At 40.5% G+C, this 10,588-nt stretch overlaps 1 non-coding gene across 1 annotated transcript; it reads right to left on the bottom strand.

The window, feature by feature from the left end:
- Positions 1–261: 261 nt before the first annotated feature.
- On the bottom strand, positions 262–334 carry TRNAC-ACA. Its single transcript has one exon. It is a non-coding gene; the product is annotated as a tRNA-Cys (tRNA).
- Between the last annotated feature and the right edge of the window lie 10,254 nt (positions 335–10,588).

Raw genomic sequence — 10,588 nt, 5'->3', positions numbered from 1 at the left:
AATATGTTCTTTTTTTTTTACCTGATAGTTGACAAGGTGGATCTTTGTGGGGGGCTCTTTCAGAAATGAAAAATTTTACAATATGTCATTTTTTAAAATTTTATAGTAACAAACTTGCATTTACAATATACACAAAAGTGAAAGTGAAGTCATATCTGACTCTTTGCGACCTCATGGACTGTACCCTACCATGCTCCTCCATCCATAGGATTTTCCAGGCAAGAGTACTGGAGTGGGTTGCCATTTCCTTCTCCAGAGGATCTTCCTGACCCAGGAATCGAACCTGGGTCTCCTGCATTGTAGGCAGACGCTTTACCGTCTGAGCCACCAGGGAAGTCACAAGGTTGCAACAAAAACCTAATGGAGCAAAATGTGAATGATAAACAACAATCATAAGTTGTATAATGAACCCTTGGTCAATTTTAAGTTCTAACAACTATGCACAGTGATGTTATTAATAATTGTATCACTCTCTAAAAAAGTACCGGAGACTTTCCTTGTGGTCCAGTGGTTAAGAATCCCTGGTCCAGGAACTAAAATCACAAATGTCTTGGCACAACTAAGCCCATACACCTCAATTAGAGTCCATGTACTGCAATGAAAGATCCTGAGTGCAGCAACTAAGATCTGACACAGCCAAATAAATACATTTTAATAAATAAATACATTAAGTTTAAAAATGTATTAATACATCTCCAGTCAGTGATGTGTGTATGACCACCCCATACTATTCTCACTTCCCCATCTTACCCCTCTTCTGTTCTTTACATTACAAACTGAGAGTGGTTATTTTTTTTCTGTACAACACAGGCCATCATCCATTGAGTATACCAGAAAAAGATGCGCTCGGTGAATACTGGGTAATTTCTAATATTCCTAGGGAAACCCAGAGAACCATATCTGAAGTGATTCAGGCAGGAAGCCTGTCTTCTCGGGGACAATCTGCTGAGGGTACACAGCCTCCACTGCCAAACAGACTCTGCCGTTTGCACTGTCAGCCCCTGTCAGGCAGCGCTTTGGATTTTGCTGCCAAATCTGCTGTCCATGCCAACTCTAAGATCGCGTGCACCTGCCACCCTACACCACTCTCCCCAGAGAGAAGTTCACACGGTTGGCATTTCATGGCTTAATGTGTTTCAGACTCAGTGTCAAAGGCATCTGATTTGTGATGCCTCAGCCAGGAGTACTAACTGCACGGGGGCTCACTGCCAGCCTCTAAGTGGGCTCTGACTCTTAAGGGGGGAGATTCCCCAAAGGAAAGGGATTTAGATGTCAGGTGGCCAAAAATAATGACTAATGTCCACTTTAATATTATTTATTTAGCACCTACTATATGCCAAAGATTGTGAAGACATTAATTTCACAATAGTTCAGCCAAACAGGTATGTTTGTCCATTTTATATATTAGGAAATCAAATCCTAGATTTCAGGGTCAAGAGAGAAAGCAAATTAAGAGAACTTGAATGAAGAACTTAATGGCTTATATAATAGAAATGTGAATTCCAGAAGAGAAAGACTTACTTGTTTCATACAGTGATGAATCCTTATGCCTCTGGTTGTGTCTGACACACATCAGGCACTCAATGAAGCATTTAGAGTTGGATCAGTAAGCCGGATCCAGGGTCTTAAAAGATGTCTTCCCAGCTCATCATTACCCTCCCCTGTCTGTTCTGCACCACAGTTTATACTCCACCAGATTGCACTGCTGACGGCAAAAGTTTTCTCTTTTTCCTCATCACAGAATGAAGTCTCATTGTCCTGGTCTCAGTCACATTCCTCCTGTGAACTGATCACTGAGGCCAAGGTAAAGAATGCTCAATGGGCCAACCCAACCCTGGGTCATGTAACCATTTCTGAACTTTCAGGAAGAGAGGACTGAACTATGTGGGCTAAAATAAAGGAAGGAGCATTTCCTGAAAATGAAGTGTAAGGTCTTTTACCATTAATAAAAGCAGTAGAAATGACACTGGACAGGTGAAAATCAACAAATGCCCACTGCATAGGGCATCATTCAACACTGATGTAATATGTTTAGCTTTTAATGTTCTTAACCACCAGTTTCCTCCATTGAGCCCTCGAGGATACCACCAGAGCAACACAACTTTTGTCTTTACAAGAAACTGAAGCTGAAGATCAGAGAGGGTAAATGACCTGTCCAAGATCACAGAGTAAGGCAACAAGAGTCAGGACTTAAAGCTAGAGCTTTCACTCTTGCACAGTGCCTTTTCTCTTGGACCCTGGAAATCTAGGAAAATGTAAGAGGGATGGGGAGTAATTAGCCTTCTCAAGAGCAGACAGCCTTTGAACTGAGGAATCTGTGTGTAGGTAGCACTTCTTTTGTAAGAATGCTTTCTTTTCCTGAAAATAATCCATGTAATTAATTTAGCTCACTTTATTAGCTAGAGCAACATCTTACTGCCTTCCCCATTTGCAGCCGCAGTACTGATTAGCGCCTTTCATATCTTATTTAGGAAAGGATGCTGTATGTATTACCATGCCCTCAGTGTAATAAATTTGACATTTCAGATGGCAACAAATGGCTAGAAAATTGGCCCCTTGAGACTAATAGCCCAGAAGCATTTACATGTAATTATTCTGCCTGAGAATTTAATTTTGCTGGGCACAAAAATTATACTGAGTGAAGAGACCCAGAACAGTGAACCCTGGACTCAAGTGGTAGACATTAGCATGAACACTGGATTCTGGAATATTCTTTCTAGTACTTAAAAGACAATTCCCCATGGCTGAGTGTATTTCTGCAACAGATTTAGATAATGTTTCACTCTGTGTGGCACTAATTACTCTGCAAATGTTACAAGTGGGCTCTTTCTTGGTCCCCACACTGACATTTTTGTCATCGGTTTGTAGTTCTGATCGTCTGCCTCCTGAGTCATGGGTCATGAATTACAATTTTCCCTGTATATTTGCACTGTTCTTGCTCCTTCTAGTTAAAGGCCTTGTGATCCTGCTGGTTGGGGAGGGCAACATGGTTACCATTAGCCCCTTCCCTCTTTTCTTGGAGAACAAAATCAAGAGAGGTTCAGAGACTTAGTCAATGACATATAACTAGATAAGGAGAGTGGAGGTAATCTGGTTCTCTAACTATACTGTTCCTCTCACCATGTGCTCATGTGTTCATTCAGTTTACACAATTAACTGAGTGTGTACAATGTGCCAGGCATTGCATTTTTTTTTTTTTTTCAGGCATTGCATTTTGTAGGGAAATACAAAGTTCCACTAAAGGAATAAGGGATCTGCTTTCAAGAAACTTATATTCTAGAGGGAGACACAAAAAAGAAGTCAGGAAATTAGTATATAAAAATTCCAATTTGAGATAAGAGCTATAAATAGAATGATATGATAGAAAGTGACTGGTAGTGGGAAGAAGTACTGATTTAGACAGAGCAGACTGGGAAGAGCTTTGGGAAGAGAGATTTTTAAACTGAGAACTGAAATATAAGAAGGAGCTAGCCAGAGAAAGAACCAAGGAAATCACATCAAGATTGGAAACCTCAGGAATAAATGTCCTACAATCCATTTAGAGAAGGGATGAGTTACTTGCATCAATCAAAATGAGTTTGAGATAGCAATTTACCCACTTATAGGAAGTAAATTCTCTCTTCCTACGAAAGGAAGTTGTAGACTTAAAACAGTTATATAAGAAAACTTTCTCAAACTTTCAGCTATAAGATGAATAAGGTCTGAGGATCTAATGCATAACATGGTGATTATAGTCGATAACACTGTATTGCACAGTGAAAATTTGCTAAAAGAGTAAAACTTAAATATGTGTGTGCTCAGTCGTGTCCAGCTCTTTGCAACCCCATTCACTGTAGCCCACCAGGCTCCTCTGTCCCTTGGATTCTCCAAGCAAGAATACTGGAGTGGGTTGCCATTTCCTCCTCCAAAAAATTAAATGTTCTTACTTAAAAGAAAAAATATACATATGTGAGGTGACGGATGGGAGGAATTAACTAGATGGGAAGAATCCTTTCACAATGTATATGTATATTAAATCATCATGATGTACACTTTAAATATCTTATACTTTCATTTGTCAAGTATACTTCAATAAAGCTGGAAAAAAAATGTCCTAGTACACAAAAGGGTTTGGGATGTTCCAAGAACCTGCAGAAGGCTAATGTGGCTGGTGAATGGTTTTCAGATACAGTTTATAGACAGAACTGGCAACCTGCTGGTGAATGAGACACAGAGAGAGCAGGGAGAGGAGAGACCAGGGAGTTCTCCTTCACTATGATCTTGAGAAGCCAAGTATTAATGCTTGGGGGCTGCCATTGATTGAAATGGGAAAGCTGGCAAGAGGAACAGGTGGAGGTGGCATTTGGGCATTCTGAATCCTGTTTTTGGCATGTAAAGTTTGAGATTCCAGGGAAATAACTAACCTGAGACATCAAAGAAGTACTTGGTTGCTGCTTCTGCTGCTGTCACTTCAGTCGTGTCCGCCTCTGTGCTACCTCATAGACGGCAGCCCACCGGCTCCCCCGTCCCTGGGATTCTCCAGGCAAGAACACTGGAGTGGGTTGCCATTTCCTTCTCCAATGCATGGAAGTGAAAAGTGAAAGTGGAGTCGTTCAGTTGGGTCCAACTCCTAGTGACCCCATGGACTGCAGCCTACCAGGCTCCTCCATCCATGGGATATTCCAGGCAAGAGTACTGGAGTGGGGTGCCACTGCCTTCTCCAAGGTACTTGGTTATATAGATCTAAAACTAGAGAGCTCTTTTGCCTTTGGTGGTTTGCAGTGTTGGTTGAGATTGAAAACTCTTTTAGAGTAGTCAGCATTTGATGATGTTTTGATTTTAAATGGTGATACTTCACATGAGTTAACCTAGGGGAAAGGTATATTTCCTGTAAGGGAGAAATTGCTGCTTTTTCCTCTCCCTTGCAGAAAATATATACTGGACATACAGAGAAACTGGTTATGATTCTCAAGCAGGTACTGTTACTTTGTCAGTAATAATGGAATCTTTCTTACTTTAGGGAAGTAGAGTGAAACATGGACTTTGGAGTCAGGCTGCCTAGGTTTGAATCCTAACTGAATCTCACTTAATTCATCCATAAATTGGGGATCATCATAACTATGTCATAGGGTTGTTGAGAAAATTAAATCTAAATAAAGCATGGCAGCTTATACATGGTAAGAGCTAAATAAATGTTTATCATCATTGTCAGTCATTAATTCTGACTGTTGATCTGATTTCTCAGATAATTATATTTGAAAGAGTTCTTATTTGCAAGTGACAGAAAACTGAACTCAAAACTCACTTAAACAGAAAGGAATATGTTGGATTGTAACTGAAAAAGCTAAGGACATACAGATCAGATTAATGATGTCATCAGGAAGCTTTTTCTGTGTCTCTTAGCTCTGCTCCCATCTGTGTTAACTTTGTTCTCAGGCTGACTCCTATTCAACAGTAAAATGAACACCAGAAGCTACAGAATGACTATTATTTCTGCCAAAATCCCAGGATTTTGAAAAAAGACCATCTCCTTCTCAGTAGTTCTGATTAAAGTGCTGAGGCTGGGTCCCCTTTTCAGAGTCCTTGAAGTAAACAATGTGGCCATGGAGATAGGGGAGGGAGGATTTTTTCAGCCTCTGTGAAGCCAGAGTGGAAGACAAGTAGTTCTCAAATGAAAATTAAAGTGTAGTTACCAAAGGAGATGTGATTCCTGAAAACACTTTAAAAAGAAGAGAGTTCTTAAGCCCAAGTAACAAACCAACTCTCATATGAAGCTAGTTCATCAACAGATGATAAAAGTATAATTTGGTAAATGCTAAGTCACATATGGGGACTTCCTTGTGGTTCACTAGTTAAGAGGCAATGTTTCCAATGCAGAGATGCAGGGCATGCAGTTTTGATCCCTGGACTGGAAACTAAGATCTCACATGTGGAATAGTGTGGCCAATAAATAAATAACTGGTGCCCCCTGCAGTAGAAGCATGGAGTCCTAATCACTGGACTACCAGGGGATTCCTTTCCAGCCCCTTGGTCTTCCCAGGTGGCGCAGTGGTAAAGAATTTGCCTGCAGGAGATGCAAGAGATGCAAATCTGATCCCTAGATAGGGAAAATTCCCTAGAGGAGGAAATGGCAACCCACTCCAGTATTCTTGCCTGAAAAATTTCATGGACAGAGGAGCCTGGAAGGCTACAGTCCAAGAGGTCACAAAGATTTGGGCATGACTGCGTTACTGAGGATGCACACACAAGTCACATATGGTCAAAGTCACATCTCAGAAGAAGATATAGTTAAGTTAGCTAAAAGGAATGGGGAACTACCAGGAAACAATTTGGCCACCAGAGATAATATGATTGGAGTTTATGATAAAGTAAAGCTACCTATTCCTTAGTTCTCCCACTTCTGGGCAAGCCTTCCTCTTGAAGAGCTAGCTATATTTACAAAGTCATTGACAACTCTGAATCCAAATGCTTACTCTTCATTAACAATGGATGTAACTTCTTCCTATTGGCTTGGAAAGAGGTTGGCACATTGACCACATCTGATTGCCCATCCTACTTCACTTTATGTGCCATACCAAGAAACTTGGTTATTTTTGATACTTCCCTTTCCTTCACCCACTATATCCACTCAATCCCTAAATGCTGCCTCTGTGCTTCCTAATTATCTCTCATAATTAGTTCTCAAGTGAAAATTAAAGTGTAGTTACCAAAGGAGATGTGATTCCTGAAAACACTTTAAAAAGAAGAGAGTTCTTAAGCCCAAGTAACAAACCAACTCTCTTATGAAGCTAGTTCATCAACAGATGATAAAGTATAATTTGGTAAATGCTAAGTCACGTACGGGGACTTCCTGGTGTCACTTTACTCTATTTACATGGCCATCTCCACTTCAAGCCAACTTCAACCTCCAGCCCAGATGACAATGATAGAAACCTAGAGCCAGGGGTCTTTTTTAGAAACACCAAGCAGACACTGCTGCTCCACTGCTCCAGTCTCTTTGGTGACTTCCTCCATACTCTGATGTGAAAAATAGCAATCCTTTCAATGGCCCGCTAGGCCACCATATGATCCAGTCCCTGTCTAGCTCTTCAGGCTCAACTCATATTTTCATCCTCATCGTCTAAGTTTCAGATATGTTACCGCTCCCCACTTTTACTTTCAGTTTCTTCCAACCTCAGGGAGTTCATTTATTCTGTGTATTCTTCCTACCCACAACCTTTCCCCCTTTTCTTCTTTATCTTATTAAATTCTATGTATCATTCCTATAGATGATTAGTTACCAGTTCTTCAAGAAGTTCTTCCTAGAGCCCCCTGGACTGGATGATTTCTCAGTATGGGCTCTAACAACTCCTAGCATTTTCCCTACATAGCAATTATCATCATTATAATTAAAGAAGCAGACTCTTACTGGCCTATTATCTCCCTGAGGGTAAGGACAGGGTTGTCTTGACACATCCTTGTATTTACAAGGCCTAGAACAGGGTCCGCCATGCTTCCCTTGCTTGATGAATATTTGTAGAATGGATGCAAGAATTTTTGACATTGGTCTGCCCCCCTCTGGATAGTGCAGGTCACTGTTTCACGGTAGGCTCATTTGCAAATGCCTAAAAATAAAAATGAAATGCAAACAAAATGTTCCTTGTCAGAATGAAGCTGCTGAGAAAGAGCAGTTTAAAAAGCTGATTCTGAGCAAAAGAACATGGAAAGCTAATAATCTTTAAATAGCTTCTTAAATACAGTCATCAATCAAAAATCATGTCTTTGTGGATCTTCATTACATGGGGAACCTACTGAAAAACGCACAGCCCCTTACTGCAAAACACACAGAGCAGTGACTTGCAAGGAATTTATAGAAATTGAGGATTACAACAGGCACAGCTGAGCCCAAGAAGTTATAGTCCTGTAATCAACCAGAGGCAATAATCGAAGTCACCCAACTAAATACTATTTTTGATAACATCTTGGCCATCTAAAAATATTAGCTGGAGGCCATGATGGAAAAGCTACTAGGCTGATACTTTTCAGCACACAGAGAAGCAACAATCCACCTCCTGGCAGTGGGTCAGGAGCTTGAATAGGAAAGCCATCAGTTACTAAGGCTGTGCAACACCCTGCTGGGAACTTTGAAACAAACACACACCTTGGGTCATGACCATCAAATCCCCATGCTCAGATCAAAAATTAAATATTAATTTAGATCAAACCACCCTGCTGTCTTCAATGCTGAATTCAGCTTATAGTGTGTTCTTGTGGATTGTTTAATCAGACTGGGTCCTGTCAAACCAGATGTGCATAAGGTGCTAGAGATGAAATGTATCAAAGGACACAATTGACTAGAGCTGGACAGAGATTCTGTGAGGCAGCCTGGTAAAGCAAAGGATGACTGGCAGGAAGGAAGTGCACAGAGGCAGCTCTTTAGACTGAATCAAGAACGATCTGGAAAAAGATGGGGAAAATGTGAAAGTGGCTGCCATAGTGGCAACAATAATTAGGGTGATCATGATCATTAGAAATCTACAAAGCACTCTCTCTTTTAACCTAAAAATGACTCAGAGATGGTGGAAGTGTAGACATGAATTGAGCCACTTGATTTGGTCAAGATAAATATTCATAGGGAGTTGAATTAGTAGGAGTTGGGAATGACCATGCTCCCCACCCATATGGACATCTTATCATTCTTTTCCATAACATCTCTATTCTAGAGCCTTCACTGGCTTCCCCCTGTCTCAAAATGTCTGGACAGGGAAGCCTGGTGTGCTACAGTCCATGTAGTCACAGAGTTGGACATGACTAAGTGACTGAACTGAACTGTCTTCAGAGTTACCTGTTATTGTGCACACTGTCTGGCTGAACTTCTTTGCCACTGTCTCTTGGCACTTTTCCATTCACACTCAACAACCATCAATACAACCCATTCATTTATGCCTCCACATGTTCAGAACACCAGGCCTCCAGCCTACTGTCCTCTGCCCACCAAGGCTTGGCTTACCTCCAGAAGGGCTTTTCCTGACTACTTGTTCCTCTTTGTTTTCTGAACAACTGGAATATTACACTTTTAAGCATATAACTACAGCACATTCTTAGATACTGTTTCAAGTGGCTTGAAGTTTTCATATATGTCTACTTTTGTCTTTTAAACTAGACAACTTCAGGGCAGAGACAGTGCTTTATTTCTCTTTGTTGTCCCCAGGTATTTCATTCTATGTGGAGCTCACAATAGTGCTGAACACACTATTTCTTTGATTGATCCTCCTTCTTTCCATCACGGGTGTGTGTTGAGAAAAACCTTAGGGGGACAGATTAAAATCTGCAAGGCTTGGTACAACAGAATTTCAGGACAAATTTCCAATCATTCCCTTGACAGCAGTCTGCATAATATCCCATTCATTATTTTTAAAAGTCAGTTTATCTTTTAATGCAGTAAAAGAATATTGGACAGTTCCCGAGAGTAAAATTATCATCAAAGAGAAACTCCCCATTTTTAGAAAAACTCAGGCTTTTTGGTAAGGGGGCAGGGAAGAGAATGAATGATGATTGGACTCAAAATGGCTCAAAATGGAAAAGCAACACACAGATTGGAAGGTCTGGCCTCTGTTCCTCCTTTTCCAAACTGCCTTTGACTCTTAGAAAATCAGTCATTAGCTTTCTAAGCATCTAAGTAAAGAAAATATCTCATCACCTGCATGTATAGTGTTCTAATTCTGTTCATTCCACATTCTTATTTGCATGTGTATAATTCTCTATGGTCTCCTAACTCCAACTATACCCTTCCCTTTAATCCATTTTCCTTCCTAGATCCAGTATGTTATTGTTTAGTTGCTAAGTCATGTCCAACTCTTTGCAGACCCTATGCACTGTATCCTGACAGGCTTCTCTGTCCATGGGATTTCCCAGGCAAGAATACTGGAGTGGGTTGCCATTCCCTTCTTCAAAGGATCTTCCCAACACAGGGATTGAACCAGCATCTCCCGCATCGCCTGCATTAGCAGGCAGGTTCTTTACTGCTGAGCCACCAGGGAAGCCCAGATCCAATATAACTTCCCTAGAAAGTAACATAATCCATGGCTGACTCATGTCAATGTATGGCAAAAAACCACTCAATATTATAAAGTAAGTAGCCTCCAACTAATAAAAATAAATGGGGGGGAAAAAAAAGAAAGTAACATAATCATATTCACCTACCTTTTGAAATCCCTCAATGACTCTATCACTCTAAAGATAAAGTCTACTCATTAGGTTGGTGTATGAGGCCCTTCATGATCTGTTTCTTATTTACATTTCCTTCTTCCCTCTCCAATCCCTCCCCTCACTTTACTCCAAAGGTCTAGTTACCCTTAATTTATTTATTTACGTAACTCACATTGCACTATCTCATCTCCAAGTTTCACATATGAAATTTTTACTAAGAACATTCCACCCACCTCCAAACTTACATTCTTTGGACCTCAACTTCGACATCCTCTCCTCTCAGAAGCTGTCCTGACTCCAACTGTAAGTTAGAGGCCCAGCTAATCTTATGCAATATATACTCTATATTTTCCCCCATAGTGGCATAGATCACACTAGATTATAATTATAGTTTTAGTTACTCATCTGTGTCTCTTCAAAG

The sequence above is a fragment of the Cervus canadensis genome, chromosome 4, assembly GCF_019320065.1.
Source record: "Cervus canadensis isolate Bull #8, Minnesota chromosome 4, ASM1932006v1, whole genome shotgun sequence".
Taxonomy (NCBI): domain Eukaryota; kingdom Metazoa; phylum Chordata; class Mammalia; order Artiodactyla; family Cervidae; genus Cervus; species Cervus canadensis.
This window is presented reverse-complemented; position numbering and strand designations above follow the sequence as displayed.